General features: G+C 42.9%; 1 protein-coding gene across 3 annotated transcripts in view; it reads left to right on the forward strand.

Annotated features, from left to right (window-relative positions):
- The window catches only part of LOC133421745 (myocyte-specific enhancer factor 2A-like), a 121,332-nt gene that overhangs the window by 16,786 nt on the left and 77,276 nt on the right, over nucleotides 1-27,270 (forward strand). For 2 of the 3 annotated variants that reach the window (XM_061711509.1, XM_061711501.1), the window contains exon 2: nucleotides 16,649-16,762. The exons of the other annotated variant lie outside the window; for it this stretch is intronic. The gene's annotated coding sequence lies outside the window, so the exon portion shown is untranslated. The remainder of the gene's footprint in view (nucleotides 1-16,648; nucleotides 16,763-27,270) is intronic. 3 annotated transcript variants of the gene reach the window in all.

Below are 27,270 nucleotides of genomic sequence, written 5' to 3' on the forward strand. Positions count from 1 at the left end.
GGTGCACGTTACGGTTCGGGCTGAATTAACTTTCGAAGGAATGGCATAAATTTCGCCAAAATGACATGACTAATTCAAAATGGCCGACATCCTGTTCGGTTTCGGGCATGACCCCAAGAGACTTTTCTTTAAGTTGTCCCATGATACAGGTGTGTACCGATTTTCGTGCATGTACGTCAAACCGTATCGTGGGGCTTGAGGCACAAAGTTTTCAAGGGGGCGCTGTTGAGCCATTTTACCACGCCCATTAATGCAAACCATTAAATATCAAATTTTTCGCCAGGCCTGGCTTGGGTGCAAAATTTGGTGACTTTTTGGGCATGTTAAGGGGGGCAAAAAGGCCATCACTTTGTCAGAAGAAAAATAATAATAATTAAAGCTGCAAGCAGCGATGAACGGGCCCTCGCACTCACGTCCACCGCCCCCCATAAGCATATCAAAAATGACACCACCCACGACTTCCTATGTCAAACCATTCAAAAGTTATAGCAGAAAAAAGGAACCACCAATCAGAAGAAGGGGCAGGGCTAATTCAGGCCAATGAAGGTCAGGGACTCCATACAGAGTCTGATGACACCACCCACGACTCTCTATGTCAAAGCATTCAAAAGTTATGGCAGAAAATCGGGACAACCAATCAGAAGAAGGGGCGGGGCTAATTAAGGCCAACGAAGCTTAAGGACTCATTACAGAGTCCCATGACACCACCCACAACTCTCTATGTCAAACCATTCAAAAGTTATGGCAGAGTAAAGTATTCTAGGGTGCGCTGTTGAGCCGTTAGCAACGCCCATTAATGCAAACCATGAAATATCAAATGTATCACCAGGCCTGGCTTGAATGCAAAATTTGGTGACTTTGGTGACAAAAATTGCTCACAAAAAATTCAGCATTCAGCCAGGCTCGAACTCTTAGCCTCTGGAACCAAAGGCCGCAATGATCTGGCTGAGCTACATGTCAGCTTAGCTTTCGCTGTGACTTACTAGGTTATGACAGACCAAAATAGCGATAAAATATCTGTCTCCATTTATTTCTGACGTCACCACATTACAACAGCTGATCGGTCGGGGGGCGGGGCCGTCATCACCCTACTCGCCACTGATTGGTCGGGGGGCGGGGCCGTCATCACCCTACTCGCCACTGATTGGTCGGGGGGCGGGGCCGGCAGACGTTTGAATCAGGAAGCGGGAGTCAAACCATTAAAAAGTTTTAGCAGAAAAAAGGGACAACCAATCAGAAGAAGGGGCGGGGCTAATTAAGGCCAACGAAGCTTAAGGACTTATTACAGAGTCCCATGACACCACCCACAACTTCCTATGTCAAACCATTCAAAAGTTATGGCAGAGAAAAGTATTCTAGGGGGCGCTGTTGAGCCGTTAGGCCACGCCCATTAATGCAAACCATGAAATATGAAATTTATCGCCAAGTCTGGCTTGCATGCAAAATTTGGTGACTTTTGGAGAACTATCAAATATGGACCAATCAGATGAAGGGGGGGCGCGCCTTTTGGCGTCTAGCATCGCCACGGTAACACTTTTGAAAGAGAAAAGTAATGCGTGGTGTCGCAGGATGTAGACGCACATTTTGATGTATAACACACCTGGGTGCACGTTACGGTTCGGGCTGAATTAACTGCCGAAGGAATGGCATAAATTTCGCCAAAATGACACAATTTATTCAAAATGGCCGACATCCTGTTCGGTTTCGGCCATGGCTCCAAGAGACTTTTCTTTAAGTTGTGCCATGATACAGGTGTGTAGCGATTTTCGTGCATGTACGTCAAACCGTATTGTGGGGCTTGAGGCCCAAAGTTTTCCGGGGGGCGCTGTTGAGCCATTTTGCCACGCCCATTAATGCAAACCATGAAATATCAAATTTATCGCCAGGCCTGGCTTGCATGCCAAATTTGGTGCCTTTTGGGGAACTATCAAATATGGACCAATCAGATGAAGGGGGGGTGCGCTTGTTGGCGTCTAGCGTCGCCACGGTAACACTTTTGAAAGAGAAAAGTAATGCGTGTAGTCGCAGTATGGAGACGCACATTTTGATGTATAACACATCTAGGTTCACGATACGGTTCGGGCTGAATTAACTCTCGAAGGAATGGCATATATTGCTCCAAAATTACGCAATTAATTCAGAATGTTCAAAATGGCTGACTTCCTGTTGGGTTTGGGCCATGGCGCCAAGAGACTTTTCTTTTAGTTGCGACATGATACAGGAGTGTACCAATTTTCGTTCATGTACGTCAAACCGTATTATGGGGCTTGAGGCGCAAAGTTTTTTCTGTCTGAACCAACTAGATGAAGGGTGGGCGCGCTTTTTGGCGTCTAGCGTCGCCACGGTAACGCTTTTGAAAGAGAAAAGTAATGCGTGTGGTCGCAGGATGGAGACGCACATTTTGATGTATAACACACCTGGGTGCACATTACGGTTCGGGCTGAATTAACTTTCGAAGGAATGGCATAAATTGCGCCAAAGTGACACGATTAATTCAAAATGGCCGACTTCCTGTTCGGTTTCGGGCATGACGGCAAGAGACTTTTCTTTAAGTTGTCCCATGATACAGGTGTGTACCGATTTTTGTGCATGTACGTCAAACCGTATCGTGGGGCTTGAGGCACAAAGTTTTCAAGGGGGCGCTGTTGAGCCATTTTACCACGCCCATTAATGCAAACCATTAAATATCAAATTTTTCGCCAGGCCTGACTTGGGTGCAAAATTTGGTGACTTTTTGGGCATGTTAAGGGGGGCAAAAAGGCCATCACTTTGTCAGAAGAAAAATAATAATAATAATTAAAGCTGCAAGCAGCGATGAACGGGCCCTCGCACTCACGGCCGCCGCCCCCCATAAGCATATCAGAAATGACACCACCCACGACTTCCTATGTCAAACCATTCAAAAGTTATAGCAGAAAAAAGGGACAACCAATCACAAGAAGGGGCGGGGCTAATTCAGGCCAATGAAGGTCAAGGACTCCATACAGAGTCTGATGACACCACCCACGACTCTCCATGTCAAACCATTCAAAAGTTATAGCAGGAAATAGGGACAACCAATCAAAAGAAGGGGCGGGGCTAATTTTCACCAATTATGGTCAAGGACTCAATACCGAGTCCCATGACACCACCCATGAATCTTTATGTCAAACCATTCAAAAGTTATGGCAGAGAAAAGTTTTCCGGGGGGTGCTGTTGAGCCATTTTGCCACGCCCATTAATGCAAACCATGAAATATCAAATTTATCACCAGGCCTGGCTTGCATGCAAAATTTGGTGACTTTTGGAGAACTATCAAATATGGACCAATCAGATTAAGGGGGCACGCTTTTTGGCGTCTAGCATCGCCACGGTAACACTTTTGAAAGAGAAAAGTAATGCGCGTAGTCGCAAGATGGAGACGCACATTTTGAGGTATAAGTCACCTGGATGCACGTTACGGTTCGGGCCGTATTAATTGCCGAAGGAATGGCATTAATTGCGCCAAAATTACACAATTAATTCAAAATGGCCGACTTCCTGTTCAATTTCGGCCATGGCGCCAAGAGACTTTTCTTTAAGTTGCGACATGATACAGGTGTGTACCGATTTTCGTTCATGTACGTCAAACCGTATTATGGGGCTTGAGGCTCAAAGTTTTTTCCCTCTGAACCAATCAGATGAAGGGTGGGCGCACTTTTTGGTGTCTAGCGTTGCCGCGGTAACGCTTTTAAATGAGAAAAGTAATGTGCGTCGTTGCAGGACAGGGACGCACATATTGATGTAGAAAAAAAAAAATTGCTGACAAATAAGTCTGGATACTGCAGGAATCGAACTCTGATCTCTGCGCCAAAGACGGGAACGCTCTGGCTGAGCTAAGACTCAGCTTCTCATTTCTATTTGACCTACTTACTTAGTAGAGACCAACATATCGATATTTAGTGATGTAAGTCTGGAGCTGTTTTTTCTAATTTTTTTAAATATTTGTAAGTTATAAATATTAGTAAAACCCTACTATTTTAATTATTACTTTTTCTGTAACCATTCTGCCAAGGTTGTAACCGGGCTGAGCTGGGAATATTTCTGACGTCACCACATTACAGGGAGCTGATTGGTCGGGGGGCGGGGCCGTCATCACCCTACTCGCCACTGATTGGTCGGGGGGCGGGGCCGTCATCACCCTACTCGCCACTGATTGGTCGGGAGGCGGGGCCGTCATCACCCTACTCGCCACCGATTGGTCGGGGGGCGGGGCCGGCAGACGTTTGAATCAGGAAGCGGGAGTCAGCGCGAGAGCGACTGGTGGCTCCTGGCGATTTTATTATAAAAAAGGGACAACCAATCAGAAGAAGGGGCGGGGCTAATTCAGGCCAAAGAAGCTCAAGGACTCATTGCAGAGTCCCTTGACACCACCTACGACTTCCTATGTCAAACCATTCAAAGTTTATAGCAGAAAAAAGGGACAACCAATCAGAAGAAGGGGCGGGGCTAATTCAGGCCAATGAAGGTCAAGGACTCCATACAGAATCTGATGACACCACCCACGACTCTCTATGTCAAACCATTCAAAAGTTATGGCAGAGAAAAGTATTCAAGGTGGCGCTGTTGAGCCGTTAGGCCACGCCCATTAATGCAAACCATGAAATATAAAATTTATCACCAGGCCTGGCTTGCATGCAAAATTTGGTGACTTTTGGAGAACTATCAAATATGGACCAATCACATGAAGGGGGGGCGCGCCTTTTGGCGTCTAGCGTCGCCACGGTAACACTTTTGAAAGAGAAAAGTAATGCGTGGTGTCGCAGGATGTAGACGCACATTTTGATGTATAACACACCTGGGTGCACGATACGGTTCGGGCTGAATTAACTCTCGAAGGAATGGCATAAATTTCGCCAAAATGACACAATTTATTCAAAATGGCCGACATCCTGTTCGGTTTTGGCCATGGCTCCAAGAGACTTTTCTTTAAGTTGTGCCATGATACAGGTGTGTAGCGATTTTCGTGCATGTACGTCAAACCGTATTGTGGGGCTTGAGGCACAAAGTTTTCCGGGGGGCGCTGTTGAGCCATTTTGCCACGCCCATTAATGCAAACCATGAAATATCAAATTTATCACCAGGCCTGGCTTGCATGCCAAATTTGGTGCCTTTTGGGGAACTATCAAATATGGACCACTCAGATAAAGGGTGGGCGCGCTTTTTGGCGTCTAGCGTCGCCACGGTAACGCTTTTGAAAGAGAAAAGTAATGCGTGTGGTCGCAGGAGGGAGACGCACATTTTGATGTATAACACACCTGGGTGCACGTTACGGTTCGTGCTGAATTAACTGCCGAAGGAATGGCATACATTTCGCCAAAATGACACGACTAATTCAAAATGGCCGACATCCGGTTCGGTTTCGGGCATGACGCCAAGAGACTTTTCTTTAAGTTGCCCCACGAAACAGGTGTGTACCGATTTTCGTGCATGTACGTCAAACCGTATCGTGGGGCTTGAGGCACAAAGTTTTCAAGGGGGCGCTGTTGAGCCATTTTACCACGCCCATTAATGCAAACCATTAAATATCAAATTTTTCGCCAGGCCTGGCTTGGGTGCAAAATTTGGTGCCTTTTGGGGAACTATCAAATATGGACCAATCAGATGAAGGGGGGGTGCGCTTGTTGGCGTCTAGCGTCGCCACGGTAACACTTTTGAAAGAGAAAAGTAATGCGCGTAGTCGCAGTATGGAGACGCACATTTTGATGTATAACACATCTGGGTTCACGATACGGTTCTGGCTGAATTAACTCTCGAAGGAATGGCATATATTGCTCGAAAATTACGCAATTAATTCAGAATGTTCAAAATGGCCGACTTCCTGTTCGGTTTCGGCCATGGCGCCAATAGACTTTTCTTTTAGTTGCGACATGATACAGGAGTGTACCAATTTTCGTTCATGTACGTCAAACCGTATTATGGGGCTTGAGGCGCAAAGTATATTCTGTCTGAACCAACAAGATGAAGGGTGGGCACGCTTTTTGGCGTCTAGCGTCGCCACGGTAACGCTTTTGAAAGAGAAAAGTAATGCGTGTGGTCGCAGGAGGGAGACGCACATTTTGATGTATAACACACCTGGGTGCACGTTACGGTTCGTGCTGAATTAACTGCCGAAGGAATGGCATACATTTCGCCAAAATGACACGATTAATTCAAAATGGCCGACATCCGGTTCGGTTTCGGGCATGACGCCAAGAGACTTTTCTTTAAGTTGCCCCATGATACAGGTGTGTACCGATTTTCGTGCATGTACGTCAAACCGTATCGTGGGGCTTGAGGCACAAAGTTTTCAAGGGGGCGCTGTTGAGCCATTTTACCACGCCCATTAATGCAAACCATTAAATATCAAATTTTTCGCCAGGCCTGACTTAGGTGCAAAATTTGGTGACTTTTTAGGCATGTTAAGGGGGGCAAAAAGGCCATCACTTTGTCAGAAGAAAAATAATAATAATATTAATAAAAATTCCTGCAAATACAATAGGGCCTTCGCACTGCAAGTGCTCGGGCCCTAATTAAAGCTGCAAGCAGCGATGAACGGGCCCTCGCACTCACGGCCACCGCCCCCCATAAGCATATCAGAAAAGACACCACCCACGACTTCCTATGTCAAACCATTCAAAAGTTATAGCAGAAAAAAGGGACAACCAATCAGGAGAAGGGGCGGGGCTAATTCAGGCCAATGAAGGTCAAGGACTCCATACAGAATCTGATGACACCACCCAGGACTCTCTATGTCAAACCATTCCAATGTTATAGCAGAAAATCGGGACAACCAATCAGAAGAAGGGGCGGGGCTAATTAAGGCCAACGAAGTTTAAGGACTCATTACAGAGTCCCATGACACCACCCACAACTTCTTATGTCAAACCATTCAAAAGTTATGGCAGATAAAAGTATTCTAGGGGGCGCTGTTGAGCCGTTAGGCAACGCCCATTAATGCAAACCATGAAATATCAAATTTATCGCCAAGTCTGGCTTGCATGCAAAATTTGGTGACTTTTGGAGACCTATCAAATATGGACCAATCACATGAAGGGGGGGCGCGCCTTTTGGCGTCTAGCGTCGCCACGGTAACACTTTTGAAAGAGAAAAGTAATGCGTGGTGTCGCAGGATGTTGACGCACATTTTGATTTATAACACATCTGGGTGCACGTTATGGTTCGGGCTGAATTAACTGCCGAAGGAATGGCATAAATTTCGCCAAAATTACACAATTTATTCAAAATGGCCGACATCCTGTTCGGTTTCGGCCATGGCTCCAAGAGACTTTTCTTTAAGTTGTTCCATAATACAGGTGTGTAGCGATTTTCGTGCATGTACGTCAAACCGTATTATGGGCCTTGAGGCACAAAGTTTTTTCCGTCTGAACCAACCAGATGAAGGGTGGGCGCACTTTTTTGGTGTCTAGCGTTGCCACGGTAACACTGAAAGAGAAAAGTAATGTGCGTCGTTGCAGGACAGGGACGCACATTTTGATGTAGAAAAAGAAAATTGCTGACAAAAATATCTGGATACTGCTGGAATCGAACTCTGGATATCTGACTCCAAAGACGGGAACGCTCTGGCTGAGCTAAGACTCATCTAATTATTTTCTTTATGACCTACTGCCTTAGCAGAGACCAACATATCGATGTTTAGTGATGTAAGTCTTGAACTGTTTTTTTCTAATTTTTTTCAAATATTTGTAAGTTATAAATATTAGTAAAACCCTACTATTTTAATTATTACTTTTTTTGTAACCATTCTGCCAAGGTTGTAACCGGGCTGAGCCGGGAATATTTCTGACGTCACCACATTACAGGGAGCTGATTGGTCGGGGGGCGGGGCCGTCACCACCCTCCGCGCCACCAGAGACGTTCTATAAACCGAGACAGCCCACTAAGGTTCGAGTTTCTGTATCTGTGTCACGTGACTGCCACGCCCCTTTAGGAGACCGGAAGTAGGTCTATTGAGTCCTATGGGAAAAGTGAACGTGAGCACAGATTATTACCAATTCCTTCGCCCCATAGTAACCTAAGTAAATATGGGACGCATTTTCCAAAAGCCACAAACCTTCTGAACATTCTGACACCAAAATGGCAATTTTCAGACCGACAGATTAGGAGAAAATTAACTTTGTTTGAGACCTGTCTCTGTCTGAGCAACACACTCTCGCGAGATTTGGCTCTCATCGTTTTCCCATCGGATAAAATGAAGTTTAAAACTAAAATAAAACTTGCTTCTTTGCTTAATAATACTGTTATTTTTATTATTTAAGTCTTTTTGGAAGAAAGTTGTACTCTAGTGTTTTATGTTCCAAAACGATGTGGGGAGAGGGGAGGCCACGCCCACTTAGGAGACCGGAAGTGTATACCATTTCAAACCATTGCCAGTAACGGCAATGCGCTATCTTGTGTATAGAAGATCTTTGGCGCCACTGATTGGTCGGGGGGCGGGGCCGTCATCACCCTACTCGCCACTGATTGGTCGGGGGGCGGGGCCGTCACCACCCTCCGCGCCACTGATTGGTCGGCGGGCGGGGCCGTCATCACCCTACTCGCCACTGATTGGTCGGGGGGCGGGGCCGTCATCACCCTCCGCGCCACTGATTGGTCGGGGGGCGGGGCCGGCAGACGTTTGAATCAGGAAGCCGGAGTCAGCGCGAGAGCGACTGGCGGCTCGTGGCGATTTAATTATAAAAAAGGGACAACCAATCAGAAGGTAAAGGACTCCATAAAGAATTTGATGACCCCACCCACGACTCCCTATGTCAAACCATTCCAAAGTTATAGCAGAAAATCGGGACAACCAATCAGAAGAAGGGGCGGGGCTAATTAAGACCAATGAAGTTTAAGAACTCAGTAGAAAGTCCCATGACACCACCCACGACTCTCTATGTCAAACCATTAAAAAGTTATAGCAGAAAAAAGGGACAACCAATCAGAAGAAGAGGCGGGGCTAATTCTGGCCAATGAAGGTCAAGGACTCCATAAAGAATCTGATGACACCACCCAGGACTCTCTATGTCAAACCATTCCAATGTTATAGCAGAAAATCGGGACAACCAATCAGAAGAAGGGGCGGGGCTAATTAAGGCCAACGAAGCTTAAGGACTCATTACAGAGTCCCATGACACCACCCACAACTTCCTATGTCAAACCATTCAAAAGTTATGGCAGATAAATGTATTCTAGGGGGCGCTGTTGAGCCGTCAGGCCACACCCATTAATGCAAACCATGAAATATCAAATGTATCGCCAAGTCTGGCTTGTATGCAAAATTTGGTGACTTTTGGAGAACTATCAAATATGGACCAATCAGATGAAGGGGGGCGCGCCTTTTGGCGTTTAGCGTCGCCACGGTAACACTTTTGAAAGAGAAAAGTAATGCGTGGTGTCGCAGGATGTAGACACACATTTTGATTTATAACACACCTGGGTGCACGTTACGGTTCGGGCTGAATTAACTGCCGAAGGAATGGCATAAATTTCGCCAAAATGACACAATTTATTCAAAATGGCCGACATCCTGTTCGGTTTCGGCCATGGCGCCAAGAGACTTTTCTTTAAGTTGTGCCATGATACAGGTGTGTAGCGATTTTCGTGCATGTACGTCAAACCGTATTGTGGGGCTTGAGGCACAAAGTTTTCCGGGGGGCGCTGTTGAGCCATTTTGCCATGCCCATTAATGCAAACCATGAAATATCAAATTTATCGCCAGGCCTGGCTTGCGTGCCAAATTTGGTGCCTTTTGGGGAACTATCAAATATGGACCAATCAGATGAAGGGGGGGTGCGCTTGTTGGCGTCTAGCGTCGCCACGGTAACACTTTTCAAAGAGAAAAGTAATGCGTGTAGTCGCAGGATGGAGACGCACATTTTGATGTATAACACATCTGGGTTCACGATACGGTTCGGGCTGAATTAACTCTCGAAGGAATGGCATATATTGCTCCAAAATTACACAATTAATTCAGAATGTTCAAAATGGCCGACTTCCTGTTCGGTTTCGGCCATGGCGCCAAGAGACTTTTCTTTTAGTTGCGACATGATACAGGTGTGTACCGATTTTCGTTTATGTACGTCAAACCGTATTATGGGGCTTGAGGCACAAAGTTTTTTCTGTCGAACCAATCAGATGAACGGTGGGCGCGCTTTTTGGCGTCTAGCGCCGCCACGGTAACGCTTTTGAAAGAGAAAAGTAATGCGTGTTGTCGCAGGATGGAAACGCACATTTTGACGTATAACACACTTGGGGGCACGTTACGGTTCGGGCTGAATTAACTTTCGAAGGAATGGCATAAATTTCGCCAAAATGACACGACTAATTCAAAATGGCCGACTTCCTGTTCGGTTTTGGGCATGACCCCAAGAGACTTTTCTTTAAGTTGTCCCTTGATACAGGTGTGTACCGATTTTCGTGCATGTACGTCAAACCGTATCGTGGGGCTTGAGGCACAAAGTTTTCAAGGGGGCGCTGTTGAGCCATTTTGCCACGCCCATTAATGCAAACCATTAAATATCAAATTTTTCGCCAGGCCTGACTTGGGTGCAAAATTTGGTGACTTTTTGGGCATGTTAAGGGGGGCAAAAAGGCCATCACTTTGTCAGAAGAAAAATAATAATAATATTAATAATAATAAAAATTCCTGCAAATACAATAGGGCCTTCGCACTGCAAGTGCTCGGGCCCTAATAATAATAATAATAAAAATTCCTGCAAATACAATAGGGCCTTCGCACTGCAAGTGCTCGGGCCCTAATAATACTAATAAAAATTCCTGCAAATACAATAGGGCCTTCGCACTGAAGGTGCTCGGGCCCTAATAATAATAGCAATAATATAATAATAATGATAGCTCTGAAAACAGAAAGTGAAAAGATGCTAAGGAAACCGGCAAAACAAATTTAAGTTGTAATTTCATCTCATGCATGTGTACATTCTTCTTTGTTTGCTTATTGTGTTTCTATATATGTGTCCATTACCTTTGCTTTGAATAATATCTTGTATGCTTTTATTGAATTTGCTAGTTTAAAATGAAACAAGCTAGAAAAAAAAAACTGGCAAGCTTGTGCTTATTATATGTTTTTTTCACTCAGATATGTAGGAATATACCCTTCCCTTTAATATGTGAGCCCTTTTTGAATATTAAATTGTTAAACACTGAAAACACACACTAGTAAATACTTTGATTCTGTCAGTCAGAGTGGATGAAGAAGGAAAATCAAATTGTTTGAATGTTGGATTCTGTTTCAATGGATTGATGTTTTCTGGTGTTGAACATGCCCCGAGGGTTTTGTTTCACAAAAGTATCAGTGAACTGACCTGAGAAACAGTTTGGCAGCAACAGTTTATCTCCATCTATCACAGACATTCATTAATAGTTATGATCAAGAACCCGCTGCCCCTGAAAGCAGCCGTGGAAATCTTTCCTTCAGTGGGAAACCCCTGGTACCGGCATCCAGACGAAGTTCTGAAGGTGATTTCTGACTGTCGTCATGAGTAAAACACGTCTGTAGCTGCCAGTGTTTGTCCGGACAACAATGGATTGGCAGCAAGCTTGCAGCTTGAAAGACGTATTCTGTAATTATCATGATTTTCCACACGTCTATGGAGAATCCCGCTACCTCACTAGACGGACAGCTCGCTGGACTGCAGCTTCAAACATCACCTTGGCTTGTTCAAATACATATCTGAGAGTTTAGCACTTTCCTCCTGGCCACCATTACTTTTACATCTTTATTTCCTCCCAGTTGTTGAACAGAAAAATTGCACTTTGCTTCTATGATAATAGGTTTTCACTGTGATTTGAGCTCCGATTGTTCAAGAACCGAAGCTGTTAGTGATAGAAAACAAACTGTGCAGATGCTTTCTTACCAGAGGTGTCAAGTAATGAAGTACAAATGCTTTGTTACCTTACTTAAGTAGAAATTTTGGTTATCTATACTTCACTGGATTAATTATTTTTCAGACGACTTTTTACTTTTACTCCTTACATTTTCACGCAATTATCTGTACTTTTTACTCCTTACATTGTAAAAACAGCCTCGTTACTCTATTTCATTTCGGCCTTTAAAAAAAAACTATCCAGTTAAATTGCGCCATCCGGATAGAGTGAATTTGGTTGTGGTTGGATGAGAAGTATAAACATAATACCATTCCGACACCCTATTGGTTTGTACGCGTCTGCTCTCTGAAACACATGTTAATGCTCAATAGTACACATATATGGTTCTTTAATATATTTGCATTCATTTTCAATGGCTTTTGTCCTTAATGGCTTTTGTCCCCCTTACATTACTTTTACTTTTATACTTTAAGTAGTTTTGAAACCAGTACTTTTATACTTTTACTTGAGTAAAAAACTTGAGTTGATACTTCAACTTCTACAGGAGTATTTTTAAACTTTAGTATCTATACTTCTTTTTTTTTTTAAAGATTTGTTTATTCAAAAAGAAATCCTGTACATCATTGCTCACAATAGAGTACAATAGAAATGTCTTTTTTCTTTTTTATAACCCCCCAAAACACCCGAAACACAAATATATATACATACATAAAATAGTAACATATCACACTAATATATTATAAAGGTAAAAAAACAACAAAAAACTGCAATAGACAATATTACCCCCCCCCCACCACACACACACACACACACACACACACACACACACACACACACACACACACACACACACACACACACACACACACACACTCAAAGCTTTCATCTAATTTTGTAGCACCTAATACTGGCTGGGGATGGATCTCGTGGCTAGTAGCTCAACAGGAAGGCAAATTCAAGGACCAAGAAAACAATTCAACTAGCATGAGAGGATGGGTACATACTAGAAAACAAGTACTTGATGGGTTCAATCAGGAGGAAGCTGCACTAATTCGTTGAAATGGTTTATAAAAGGCTGCCATATGTCATAGAATTTCTTCCTTGAACCTCTCACAGTATATTTTATTTTCTCCATTTTCAAAAAGAACATGACATCCCTAAGCCATTGCGCTATGGAAGGGCTCTTGGTGGACTTCCAGTGCAGCAGTATTACACGTCTGGCTAATAGAGAAGTAAATGCAATGATTTGTTTTTGTCTAAAGTTAAGAGCTAACTCAACAGAAGGGGTCCAAAAAATTGCTATAAGTGGACATGGTTGCAAAACAAAGTCTAGAACTGAGGACAAAGTAGAAAAAAAACTGCCCCAGTATGATTGCTGGACACCTATAAAACATATGGCTCAAGTCGCAAGGAGTTTGCTGGCATCTGCCGCATTTATCCTCCACCTCCGGGTAGATTTCAGAAAGCCTAGATTTGGAAAAATGGGCTCTGTGCAGTACTTTAAGTTGTATGAGGCTAAAGCGAGCGCAGGACATGGTGGAGTGTATTCTATATATTGCCTTGTCCCACCATGCGTCATTGAATTCCATTCCCAACTCCTGTTCCCATTTATTCCTAGCCCCGGTGGGACCGCTATCGTTGAATGCCATGAGGGCACCATAGATCCTAGAAATTGAGCCCCTTTGGAGATGGTTTAAGGTGAATAGATCTGCCCATGGCTGTGTGGGGGGGAGTGAAGGAAAGGAGGCGAACAAGGTAGAAGAGCAGTGTCTCAATATAAAGTATCTAAAGAGGTGGGACGCGGGGAGCCCAAAGGAAGAGGCTAAGTGGGAGAAGCTACAGAACACCCCCTCCACATACAAGTCTTTAAACGTCTTGATACCTTTACTGTGCCAATGAGAGAAGGTTGAGTCTAAAGTTGAGGGAGGGAACAGATGATTATTACAAATAGGAGTGGATAATGATGCAGAACTAAAATGGCGTCTAAATTGCTGCCAGATCCGTAAAGTGGTAAGAACAACTGGGTTATCTGAATATTGGCTATATTTCAAAGGCAGTGAGGAGTGGAGAAGGACAGAGGGAGAAAATGATGTGCAAGAGCGGGTCTCCAACCAGCACCAAGGTGTATTAGGAGATTCAAGCCAGTAGATGACCTTGTGAATATGCGCAGACCAGTAATAATATCGAAAATTAGGCAGCGCCACGCCCCCACTCAGTTTAACTCGCTGAAGTAAGGACTTGGAGATTCTGGGTGTTTTGTTGCCCCATATAAAGGAGCCTAACAATTGGTCAAGAGTCTTAAAGAAATTTTGGGACAGAAAAAGTGGGACTGCTTGAAACAAATAGAGAAATTTAGGTAAAATGTTCATTTTCACACTATTTACCCTCCCAATCAATGAGAGCGGGAGAGTGCTCCATCTCTGCAAGTCGGCTTTAGTCTTAGAGACAAGGGGAGGGAAGTTGGCTGAAAAAAGGCCAGACATCGAACGGGTGACATTAATGCCAAGATATTTAAAACCGGATGAATTAAATTTAAAGGGCAGAACTGAATGGTGAATAGTCAAGGCAGTGTCGTTTATGGGGTAACATTCGCTCTTTTGAAGGTTTAATTTGTATCCTGAGAAAGAACTAAAATAACTCAAAATGGACAGAACAGCAGGGAGACCAGACACAGGGTTAGTTGTAAATAACAACAAATCGTCTGCATATAAAAGCAGTTTATGTTCAATTCCTCCCCGTACAACCCCATTAAATAAAGTGGAAGATCTAAGTGCAATCGATAGCGGTTCAATCGCTAGGGCAAACAGCAGGGGAGAGAGGGGGGAACCATGGCGCGTCCCACGTGAGAGCGGAAAGTAATCAGAGCGATTGTTGTTTGTGTGTATGCTAGCTTGAGGAGAGCTGTACAAAAGACAAATCCATGATATGAACCTTTCCCCGAAGCCAAATTTCTGCAGTGCTGCAAAGAGAAACCGCCACTCCACCCGGTCAAAAGCTTTTTCGGCATCAAGGGAGACTATAGTATCTATACTTCTACCTGAGTAATGAATGTGAATACTTTTGACACCTCTGTTTCTTACTATAAGGCCGCGTTCAGACTGCAGGCAAATCTGATTCATATCTGATTCCTTCTCATATCCGATTTTCAGGGCTGACTGTCCACACTGTTTTTAGCAAGTGTCCAAATCGGATCTGGCTCTGTTCAGACTGGGCCACATCACTGACTGATCTGACGGGTTGCCGTAGCAACGACGTCAGAGCGGAGGCGTCACCCAGCGCGTGTATTGTGTGAAGTCATGTATTTTTTTTATATATAAAAAATCCCAAAATATCTGTACCGTTTCTGTTGGGTCGGCACTGCGCATCATTTTTAGACATAACAATGAACGCATACCGCAAAAGTTGTGTCTCGGCGGAGGGACCCGGCGTCCCAGCAAAATGAGAAACAGAGAAAAGTGTTCAGAACAAAACCACCAGCAAACTAACAAACCAACCAACAAAGCTCAGAGTTAACAAAACGAACCAGCAATGAACAACTGGCAGCCCCGCTCCATAACCTCTCCTCCTGATGAGCTGACGGGCTGCAGGTTCAGGCTCACAGCGCGACTGAAGGCTGATTTATGGTTCCGCGTTACACCAACGCAGAGCCTACGGCGTAGGGGACGCGGCGACCCGCACCGTACGTGGAAATGCTGTCTTTTTTTCTGCTATTACATGATTTGTAATGTGAATTTGCAACACTTAAACTACAAATAATAGTTTTTGACGTGACATCAGAGATTGTACATGCTCTCTGCGAAAGGATGAGTAGCTCCACAACTGGAAATGGGCGGGTGGTTTGGAGCGTCTGGGACAGTCATATCCGATCTGAGTGTTTGGAGCTGTTCAGACTGAGACGCATCTGCCCAAATGCGATATGAAACTACCTCCCGGAGGTGGTTTCGATCTGGTTTGCAAAAATCGGATCTCATGCGGCTCTGGACTGTTCAGACTTAAAAAGAGTCATCCAGTTTCAATCTGGATGGGCTAAAAATCGGATATTGGCTGGCAGTCTGGACGCAGCCTAAGTGAGCGAACATCACACACTTCTTAGTAAAAGGACACGTGGATGCGGTGGAAGCAGAGCCGGTAACCGGTGACATCATGTCATCACTCCTCCACGCCGTCGATCAGGTTCCTTTGAGCTTGTAGTGTGGAGCCCATGTGGTCCCTGGTGGTATTTCCTTCCCCTCCTACTTCCTCTAATGATAGAATATTTTGGGCCGTGTGGTTAACAGAAATAGAAACACTTTCTGGAGGACGGGGCCTTTCTTTTTTCAGCACTTTCTGAAGAGATAGAGGCTGCACTGTACGTGTGTTTGTCCGTGTGTTTTTTATTGAGGGACTATTTTGAGTTTTCAATGACTGAGAGACTTTTTCTGGTCAGTTTCACGGCCTGCTCTGGAGACTCAAACCAGAGGGTGGACTCGAGCCTTTCCAGTGTGATTAGCTCTGATGACTCGCCAAACCTAAATCACGCCATGTTACACACAACAGACACGCCGGAGAAGGTGTAGCTCGCTCCGTTTGCTGCAGAAGGATGTTGAAAAGATTCCAGTTTTGTGATTTTTGGAACAACAGACTCACATTATGTCACTGCGTTGGACCTGTCATGCTTTCATGACTCATTTTACTCGTCTGAGGAGTCAAACTGAGAGTAATCTTGGGTTTCATCTTCTAGTCCAAAATAAACATCTAAAGGCATCACTTAGACCATTTTACTTGACAAAAAGCTCACACTCTTTCTGTATTTCATCTTTTTCAGAGACACGTTGCTCCGTCAAACGTCGGCACCATCTGCTCTGCAACTGCTCTCCGAGCCGAGGAGTTCCTGCTCCTGCCAGCCGCCCTCCCTCCGAGGAAACATCTTTGATGTGACGTTAGTACATTCAATTACTGCCTGCCTTTTAACCATGATGAGATCGTAGGGGGGACATCGCCGCTCTGCCATTCCCCCACACCGGCCCCGGGATGAAACATGTCAGCAGTCGCTGCGTACAGTAGATATCCGTAGGAACTGGGGCAGACGCTCATTGTCTCCTCCCACAATGCACTCTGGTCTAATCGGCCCCAACAATAGTCCTTTCCCATGTTTTCAAAGCCAACTTTTATAGATATACATGTTAAAATGATGAGATACATAATATAATAAGACATTTTGTAATTATAATGAACTGTAATATGATATAATTTTTAAATATAATTATATTATAATTTAGTGCAGATGTTGGCAAATTAGAAATAAACATCAAGTGAACTATTTTGCTCTCTCAGGCTGATGTTATTAAGTTTTCCTTTTTGAAACTGTTCAATCCAAAGCCACTTTGAATGTTGTAGAACTGAAACAACCCGTGTCCTTTCCTTTACTGAGAAATGCAGCAGTGATTCTTGTAATTACTGGGACAATGCATCTGTTTAGCAGCATTTAGGACATTTAACCGTCCATTTAGATCAGGGGTTGGCAACCCAAAATGGAGCTGCAAAAAATGTAAAGTCTTATATCAGCCTTAGAATGAAAGCAACAGATGCTGCATGTTTCTATGTTAGTTATAACTGGGGGAAGATTAATATTTTCATTATGCACTTCGAGAAAAAAGTTGAAATGTCGAGAATAAAATCGAAACTTCGAGAAAAAAGCTGAAATGTCAAGATTAATGTTGAAGTACAATCTTGAGAAAAAAGTCGAAATGTCAAGAAAAAAGTCGAAATGTCGAGAAAAAAGTCGAAATGTCGAGGAAATAGTCAAAATTTCGTGAAAAAGTCGAAATGTTGAGAAAAAAGTTGAAATGTCGAGAAAAAGGTAAAAATTTCGAGAAAAAAGTTGAAATGTCGAGATTAAAAAGGAAAGGAAAAGGAAGAAAAAAAGAGAAAAAAGGAAAAATGAAAAAAGAAGAAAAAAAGGAAAAAAAGAAGAAAAAAAAGAAAACAAAAAAGAAGAAAAAAAGAAGAAAAAAAGGAAAAAAAAAGGTCAAACATTTTTGAAAAAGCTCCAGGGAACTAGGGCAGCGCTAAAGAGCCGCATGCGGCTATAGAGCCGCGGGTTGCCGACCCCTGGTCTAGAACAGAGGTGTCCTGTCCTGGTCCTCCAGGGCCCCGTCCTGCAGGTTTCAGATGTTTCACTGCTTCAGCTACCGGAATTGGACACCCCTGATCTGGATGATTTTGGGTCATTTTTGGAGTCTGCCTCTGAAAAAAATGATATTCAACAGCAGCCATAGGAATATTTGCAAAATCCAAATAGACAATATAAACACCAGAACATATTTGTATGTACCCTTTATTAAAGAAAGAAAAACCCACATTGGTCACGACAAAAGCGATAATAAATAATGATTCACTGAACATTAACTAATGAAAATCGTACACTGCTTCTGAATTATGGTTTTATAGAATGAAAAAACAATGACTAATGACACTTGTTTTGACAAAAAGAAGCATCTTTTTTTCTTTTTTTTTAATTATATTTATTGGGTTTTCAGATTTAACATGACATATAGATTAATGATGGCTTACATGCCCACATTCATAGAGAAAAAAAAAGACAAAACCAAGAAATACTGAAAAAAATATATAAATGAATAAATAAAAATTCAATAAAATAAAATAAAAGCAATTAACAAGATTTGATCTGATCTTCTGTTGGACTGCGATGACAAATATGGGTGGGCAAAAGTATATATGGCAATATATCGCGATATCGATACTCAAAATTTGAATATCGATTAAATTAAAAAATTAAATTAAATAAATCATGTTTCAGACGGGTTGTAAATACAGTACGACTTTATTGTATAAATGGGCTTAAATAATATTGTTAATTTTATTTTCATATTATGTATATGATATGAAAAACATATGACTAATAATAATTAATGAATAAATAAAAATTCAATAAAATAAAATAAAAAATGAAATAAAAAATATAACCCTGCATTTCCTATAGAGCTGATGTGTTGAATATTAAATTTTCTTTATACACTTCCAAATTGGTGACTTTCAAGATATTCAATAAATTGTCCCCATAACTTAAAGAAACTGTATTTCCGCTTGGTGGCAAAGATTCAGACAGAAGCATGTTTGACTAAAGTGTGTCCTGTAATTAACGTCACAGGTCTCTTATTTAAAGGGTTAAAGGTCGTTGACCAGGCTGAACGTGGACCAGAGGAAGGAAAGAACAGAACTGTCTGAGCAGATCAGAAAGACGATTATAGACAAAGATGTTAAAGGTTAAGAAGACCATCTTAGAGCAGTCTGATGTTGGTGTGACGGCAGTTTAAGGTCGATGGGACTGAAGCCAGCTCAACTCTCAACTCAGCTTCATTTGTAAAGCCCTTTAAGAGCTAAAGCAAAGTGCTGAACGCAAAACATTAAGCAACTTTAGACAAAACTAAAACTGTAAAACATGTTGAATATACAACAAGAGAACAAAACAATAAATTCAAACACTAAAGAGGATAATAAGAAGTTGGCTGATCCGAGCAACGGACCAGCCAATAGGGAGCGAGCAGCTCAGAGAGGCCAGCGGGGCGAGACCATGTAAGGATTTTAAAACAAATAAAAGAATCTTGATGCTAGAATCGGCATAATATGGTCTCTCTTACGTTCCAACCAGGAGATGGGCGGCCACATACAATATAAATGTAAAGTGAGTGACAGTAATCCATCCAGAAAGTGATAAAGGCATGAGTTAATGACTACGTTTACGTGCAGTCAAATTTCTGGTTATTGCTAATATTCCATAGACTGAAACATTGGGAATAATCTTGTGGCAGAGTGGAGTAGCTGCAGCCACTCAGGTGGATGGGAAACAGGTGTGTCCCATCAGCCTGCCAGCCTTGATAAGGACTGGGAGACTGCAGCTGGGGAGGTGGGAGACTGAGAAGCTGCTGCTGTGCCATGCTTGTGCACTGTGTGGTAATACTTTTGTGAGTAATAAAGAAGGGTCTGCACGAAACTCCGTGTCCTCTCCATCCTTCGGTCGGGCCCCCGTAGCATCCACCCTGCTACAAATCTGTTTCCATGCGTGAGCAAACAGGGTTATCCCTGTTTACATGGTAATTAATCATTCGGGATATCTGGATCAAACCATCGACGCACGGAGAACGTCATGACGCAATTACCGTCATTTCTGCTTCTTCTTCCTGTATCCAAATTAAAAACAAATGCTGCTTCGCGCAACTTTTCTCTCACCTTCTTGTAAATCTTCTATCCCGGTACTTTCTACCGTCTACAAATGCAGAAATGTTCATATCCTTCATTACATTTATGAAGTGATTAGTCTCCTCCTGGTCTTGTGTTTCTCCGTGTTTATAAGAACTTCCTGGACTCAAAAGACCAGGATTCCTTGCGAACAGAGCATGCGCAGAAAACACATTCATGTTCCGTTTGATGGGGGTATCCAGTTTGGCGTTTACATGACAGAATATTCGGGTTAGAAAAGGAGTAACCCAGGGGTCATATTCGGGTTTTTAAAAACCCGAATATGAACAAATTCAGGTTATTCAAAGGGGTTATTGGTGTTTACATGGCCGCGCAAATTCGGGTTATTGCTAATATTCGGGTTTTAAAAGGGTTATTGATGCATGGAAACACAGTCATTGTCTTGAATCCAATTTGTCCAATTTGAAACCAAAGTTAGACACCGTTGCTTTTAAAAAGCTTGTGAAAAGACCCACATGGACTGGGGAGGGATGTGGCTACGAGAGGAAGACTGATGTCAAATATATGAGACAGTTCATAGAAATGTTAACAACGAGCCTGGAATGACTTCCAACGAGGTTCAAGGTGAACTGAGAGATCAGGTACGTCAGTGTCGGCTCAGTGACGGCTCAGGCCAACGCAGATGAGCAAAGAGGTCTCCACTGAAAACAGATCATAGAAAACACGACTAGGATTCATCAAAATGTATATTGACGGGTTGCAACATCAGACAACGTTAGCTAACTAACATCTAGTCCATGTTACCTTACTGTAATTAGACGTCATGCCAATGGTTTTTAGAGTAAATCCAATTTTCAAATCTGTATTATTAAGGCCCGAGCACTGACAGTGCGAAGGCCCTATTGTATCTGTAGGATATTTTTTTCTTTTTATTTCTTCTTTATTTTTCCGACGAAATGAGGGGCCTTTTTGCCCCCCTAAACGTGCCCCAAAAGTTACCAAATTTTGCATTAATGGGCGTGGCCTAACGGCTCAACAGCGCCCCCTAGAAAACTTTGTGCCTCAAGCCCCACACTACGGTTTGACGTACATGCACGAAAATCGGTACACACATGTATCATGTCACAACTTAAAGAAAAGTCTCTTGGCGCCATGGCCCAAACCCAACAGGAAGTCGGCCATTTTGAATTAATCGTGTAATTTTGGCGCAATTTATGCCATTTCTTCGGCCGGTTCTTCGCCCGAACCGTAACGTTCACCCAGGTGTGTTATACATCAAAATGTGCGTCTCCATCCTGCGACGACACACATTACTTTTCTCAGTCAAAAACGTTACCATGGCGACGATAGACGGCCAAAAGCGCGCCCCCCCTTCATCTGATTGGTCCATATTTGATAGTTCCTACTTTCTCCAATAACTTTTGAATGGTTTGATATAGAGAGTCGTGGGTGTTTCATCCGCTAAATGTCCAGGCCTGAAGAATCTACATTATGTCATACAAGCTTCGAACGTGCACAAGGGTGCGAGGGCCCGTTCATCGGTGCTTGCAGCTTTAATTATCAGTTATAATCAAATGTCGGAATACAATGTTGTTCCAACCTCAAACTAACTTCAGGTGTCTGCTATCGCTGGCAACGATGAACCAATCAGAGAGCAGGACGTAGTACGATGTTTACCTCCTCCACTTTTTATTGGTGGATTCGTGGAAGACGAATCATTTAAAATGTGAAAGTATTTTTCTGTTTTAGTGACAACTGAACAATATTCTGAGTTATTGTGAACGAGTTGAATAAAGTTACCAGACAGCAGACAGTTTTGTTTGGCTTTATGTACTTTAGGGAGTTCTCTGCCGGCTATCCATTGTCACTGCAAACTCTACTTTTAATCAACTTTGTTCAAAGTTGGTCAGCCCGGTGGGGGGCCCCTTATATTTGGGGCCCCGAGCATTTGCTTGGTGCCAGTTGGCAGGCAGGGACTCTGATTGTGATACCAGTGTCCAAGCATTACATTTTCCATTCATTCATTCATACCCTGCCCCCCTGAGATGGCTCTGCCCCCCTAGGGGGGGCACCCCTCCACTTATGCAAGTTCAGATGGTTTCAATTCAATTCAATTCAATTTTATTTATATAGCGTCTAATACAACAAAAGTTGTCTTTAGCTGCTTTCCAGAGACCCAGAACATAAAGCCCCCGAGCAATTATTAGATAAACAATGGCAGGTAAAAACTCCCCTAGTGGGAGAAAAGCATTAAGCCCAACAGTGGCGAGGAAAAACTCCCCTTTAGGAGGGAAGAAATCTTGAGCAGGACCAGGATCATAAGGGGGGACTCTCCCGCCGAAAGCCAGACTGGTGGGTCAGGGACGGCAACAGCACAGCAGGCAGGTGGAAGCAGCAGCGGGATGACCGGGGGTGGGGACCGCAGGCCAGCATGCAGCTCCCGAAGGTTGAGAAGGGGCAGGGCCAGGGAGAGGAGTCTTGACGGACAAACCTCTCCCCCGCCTGCCCGGGCCGTTACCCTGCCCCTCTCACTCCCACGCTGCAGGATCCGGTGTTTTACATTCAGAGATGCTCTTTGCCACCGGCATGGTTTAAAGGGGACCTATTATGAAAAACAGGTTTTTTCTTGCTTTAACATATATAAAGTGGTCTCCCCTCAGCCTGCCAACTCAGAGAAGGAGGAAAGCAACCAAATTCTGCAGTGTCTGTACAGCCGCCCGGATGAGCTGTCCAGTGTGATGTGGATCTACGAGCCAATAAGATTCTGCTCCCGTCGTTACGTAACCAAAATGCGATTTACATAGGTTGTCCTCCGATGCGTAAAACCACGACCACAACTAACTCCGCCGGCCGGAGATTCCTCCATTTTTCCGTAGCGGTGTATCGCGTCATTCAGGCAGCCAATCAGCACAGAGCCTCATTATCATAGCCCCGCCCACTCAGAATCCTGCATAGATAATGAAGTTAGAGAATGGGAAGATAAAGACATGGATCAGAGGCTGAATTTCTAATTTATTTAGCAAAAACAATCAAAAGCTTGTTTTTAAGACATTCAAGGCCTGTTTAAAATAGGTATTAGATGCCATAATAGGTCCCCTTTAAGGATATTAAAGTTAGGGACGGGTTATAATTCATCATGTAAAAGTAAAAGAAAACAAGTGCTAAATATTCATATTTTGGTGTTTTTTATGGCTTTATTACTTTAAAACAGTGTTTCCTCATTCTGGTCTTTGGGGGTCCCTGCCCTGCATGTTCTAGATCAGGGGTCGGCAACCCAAAATGTTGAAAGAGCCATATTGGACCAAAAACACAAAAACAAATATGTCTGGAGCCGCAAAAAATGAAAAGTCTTGTATAAACCTTAGAATGAAGACAGACACATGCTGCATGTTTCTATATTAGTTATAACTGGGGGAAGATTTTTTTTTTCATTATGCACTTTGAGAAAACAGTCAAAATGTAGAGAAAAAAGTCGAAATGTAGAGAAAAAAGTCGAAATGTCGAGATTAATGTTGAAGTACAATCTCGAGAAAAAAGTCGAAATGTTGAGAAAAAAGTCGAAATGTCAAGAAAAAAGTCGAAATGTCGATATTAATGTTGAAGTACAATCTCGAGAAAAAAGTCGAAATGTTGAGAAAAAAGTTGAAATGTCGAGAAAAAAGTCAAAATTTCTAGAAAAAAGTCGAAATGTCGAGATTTAAAAAGGAAAGGAAAAAGGAAGAAGAGCTGCGGTTTGCCGACCCCCGTTCTAGACGTTCAGGGTGTCGGATAAATTATCAGCTTGTCTGTTAATGGTTTATTCCTTTCAGTCTGGTGTGTTTGACCTGGTATGTTAATGGACAAAGGAAGATATCAAATGTGTTTTAAATGAAAGGATTACTGATATTGTGCTTATTGTGTTGAGCAAAACCTGGAGCAAAATCCATCCTACTTCCTATTTCACCCGGTTTCTGGAAACGGTCTAATATAATTGTAACGTGAGGACTTTTCCTGTGGGTCGTCCCCCTGAACCAGAGTCCTCCCAAACCAGCAGAAGCAGCAGCTGCATCCGACCGCCGGACCACACAAGCACGAAGCTAAATGGGCTGCAGAAACGACACTCGGCAAATACACAACTCAAATAAAACAACTTCCAAATATTAGCTCTCCCGTCTCCTTCCCTGCAGTTGCATAAACGAGCCTTTGTGTCTCCGGTAAACAGCTCTCCCTCTTCGTTCTGCAGCTGAAACAGGAATGACGGGTCAGTGACAGCGTGGCTTCCCCTAATTACTCCCCGTGTTGGTTGGCAGGAGCCGGGTCCGGATCAGAGAGCAGCTCGGGTCCGTTCAGGGTCCCGACACTCTTTAATTATGCCAACACTTCATTAATGCAAGCTCTGCTGTAAGACCCAGCCCTCGTTTATAAAAGCATTTCCCCCCGTTCTTCCTTTAATAGTCTGCTGAACTCCAAGTGCTTCTAAATGTGAGGATATTTCCAACAGTCTCAGTCTCGGCCGTACGCTGGAACACGCCGCGCCAGATTGTGAGAGTTTCCACAACACGGGATCGGTCCGGGCAGAGCCGCCTCTGTTGTCCTGCTCTGGTTACCATGGTTACCGTGGACATCCCATTCTGGGCTGAGAAAACATAAACTGTGGTTGGTGACAGGAAACAAATGTGTTGAGCTCTCAGAAGTTCCATCCGTCCATCCCTTCATCCACTTTACCTGTTTAAGAGCTGCTGGATTTTAAAATTACACTTTCTGTGGAAGTTTTTAATTCTTAGTCTCTGGTGTTTGACAGTACAAAACGTTACATTGTGAGACACTTCATTCTTTATCATAGTGACTACGTTTCCATGCAGTTAATAACTCTTTTCTAACCGGAAAATTAGCAATAACCCGGTTTTGCCCGGCCATGTAAACACCAATAACCCCTTTGAATAACCGGAATTTGCTCATATTCCGGTTTATAAAAATCCGAATATGAGCCCTGGGTTACTCCTTTTCTAACCCAAATATTTGGACATGTTTAGCCTAACGGAATATCCCCATCAAACGGAACATGAATTTGTTTTCTGCGCATGTTCTTTTCGCAAGGAATCTTGGTCTTTTGAGTCCAGAAAGTCCAGGAGGAGACTAATCACTTCATAAATGTAATGAAGGATATGAACATTTCTGCATTTGTAGACGGTAGAAAGTACCGGGATAGAAGATTTACAAGAAGGTGAGAGAAAAGTTGCGCGAAGCAGGATTTGTACGAACGCTAGACCAGATCAAGCTCCGCTGGAAGACGCTGAAAAAGGAACTACAGGACGAGAAACAAAACGACTTCTACTGGGCTGTTGATTATCCTCCGTGCTGCTGTTATTGTTGTTGTTTTGGATTTGGATACAGGAAGAAGAAGCAGAAATGACGGGATTTGCGTCATGACGTTCTCCGTGCGCCACTGGTTTGATCCAGATAAATGATTAATCACCATGTAAACAGGGATAACCCTGTTTGCTCACACATGGAAACAGATGATTCTGAATGTTTCAATAACCGGAATATTGACCTTAACCTCAATTTTGACTGCATGGAAACGTCACAATTTCAGTATCGTCCTGGCAGCCGTTGTAGTCCCTGCCATGATTACAGATAATTCTCCGCTTGTTATGTTGTGTATTTGGCTTCTGTCCCCTAATAGGAAGAATCTGGGAGATAATAGTTTGTCACTTCCCAACCAGTTGCTCAGATTGTTCACGACCGTTTTCCAGAAACGATCCTAGATGCAGTGTAGTAGAGTACCTATGTGTGTCTGACATTTCCAACACAAGTTATTATTTATTATACCTGCTCTGTTGAGTCTTTGTGGAGTCCAGTAATACCTGTGTGTTATTTTGTATTGTGTAAATTTCCCTTTAGCTTCCCTGATGTATTTCCCATTGTTAGATATGATTCTCAGCCACTCGTCTTTATCCATCAAACATCCCAGGTCTCTCAACAGTCATCACTGAGCAATGGGTTTCCATCCTTGTACGGAATCCTGGAGGTGATACAGTCTCTGATCTGTAGATATTTCCAAAAATGTCATTTTCCTTGGAGATTATTTTCTTTTTATATCAGAGAATGACATAAACACCCCTTCCTCATATAGATCACTAATATGACATAGTCCATTACGGTGCCATTCCTTCCAATATACTGATGTCTTCCCTATGCTGATTTTTGTATTTTGTGTATTTTGATCCAGATCTCTTTGGAGTGAGAAATAATAGGGTTCACTACATTATGTGAGCGCCACCACTTTTTTATTATTTTCATATAAAAGTTCAAATGCAGCTTGATGTAGATCTTGTTGGAGTTCAGTATCTCTCTGTATCTGACGGATATACTGGAAGAGGAATGCATATTGACCGACTTGTATAATGTCTCCTACTGAACTCTACGTGTCCTCTGCATAAATCAACTTATAATAGTTTACGCGGTAATCTAAAGGAGAGAAAATGCTAATGTTTTAAACCCGTGTGTGTGAGTGGGGGAGAGTGGAGCCTGAGGATCCAGGCCTCGGCTCTACTTACCACCCATCCACAACATTAAAAGGAAGTTGTTACTTTGCTGAAAGCGCAGAATTTAAATGAGATCAAGAACAAACAAGAATGCTATAGAATTCATTTTAATATCATTTAGCAGATCAAAAGATTGGGCTGAGGCTACAGAATAGAGATGCTGCTCGCCGGCTCCTCAGACCTCCTCTCTGAGCTCTTGTGTGACTGTATACACTACGATTCACGTGCTGCATCGGTAACAGGAGACATTTAAGGGATTGTTGTCCTGTGCTATGATTTGTATCTTTATTCTTATTTCTACAATTTCCCTTACTGAACTGAGGAAATTACAGGACCGTCTCAGAAAATTAGAATATTCTAATTTTCTGTAATGCAATTACAAAAACAAAAATGTCATACATTCTGGATTTATTACAAATCAACTGAAATATTGCAAGCCTTTTATTATTTTAATATTTCTGATCATGGTTTACAGCTTAAGAAAACTAAAATATCCTATCTCAAAAAATTTGAATATTCTGGGAATCTTAATCTTGAACTGTAAGCCATAATCAACAATATTAAAATAATAAAAGGCTTGCAATATTTCAGTTGATTTGTAATGAATCCAGAATGTATGACATTTTTGTTTTTTTTAATTGCATTACAGAAAATAAAGAACTTTATCACAATATTCTAATTTTCTGAGACAGTCCTGTAT

Source organism: Cololabis saira, chromosome 2 (assembly GCF_033807715.1).
Source record: "Cololabis saira isolate AMF1-May2022 chromosome 2, fColSai1.1, whole genome shotgun sequence".
Lineage (NCBI taxonomy): Eukaryota > Metazoa > Chordata > Actinopteri > Beloniformes > Belonidae > Cololabis > Cololabis saira.